The sequence below is a fragment of the Mandrillus leucophaeus genome, unplaced genomic scaffold (genome assembly GCF_000951045.1).
Source record: "Mandrillus leucophaeus isolate KB7577 unplaced genomic scaffold, Mleu.le_1.0 Scaffold262, whole genome shotgun sequence".
Classification (NCBI taxonomy): domain Eukaryota; kingdom Metazoa; phylum Chordata; class Mammalia; order Primates; family Cercopithecidae; genus Mandrillus; species Mandrillus leucophaeus.
The window spans coordinates 170,350-170,861 of record NW_012102721.1 but is presented as its reverse complement, the minus strand read 5'-3'; the positions used below and the strand labels follow the sequence as shown (position 1 = coordinate 170,861).

At 35.9% G+C, this 512-nt stretch overlaps 1 protein-coding gene across 2 annotated transcripts in view; it reads left to right on the top strand.

The window, feature by feature from the left end:
* Positions 1-512, top strand: part of LOC105542557 (G protein-activated inward rectifier potassium channel 2) — a 319,874-nt gene that overhangs the window by 155,668 nt on the left and 163,694 nt on the right. The window lies entirely within an intron of this gene.

Genomic DNA, 512 nt, shown 5'->3' with positions numbered 1-512 from the left:
TACTACATACATACAACACACACAAATATATACACACACTACATACACACAATGCATACACACATACCACACACAAAAATACACACAACACACACAAATATACACCTGCACTACACACACACAACACACACAAATACATACACTACATACAACACATACAAATATACACACACTACATACAACACACAAATGTACACACACACTACATACAACACACAAATGTACACACACACTACATACACACAATGCATACACATATACCACACACAGAAATATACACACACACCACACACACAAATATACACCTGCACTACATACAACACACACAAATATACACATTACATACACACAACGCATACACATACCACACACACAAATATACACACATACCACACACACAAATATACACCTGCGCTACATACACAACACACACAAATATACACACACATTACATACACACAATGCATACACGCCACATACACAAATATACACACAACACACAAATATACACA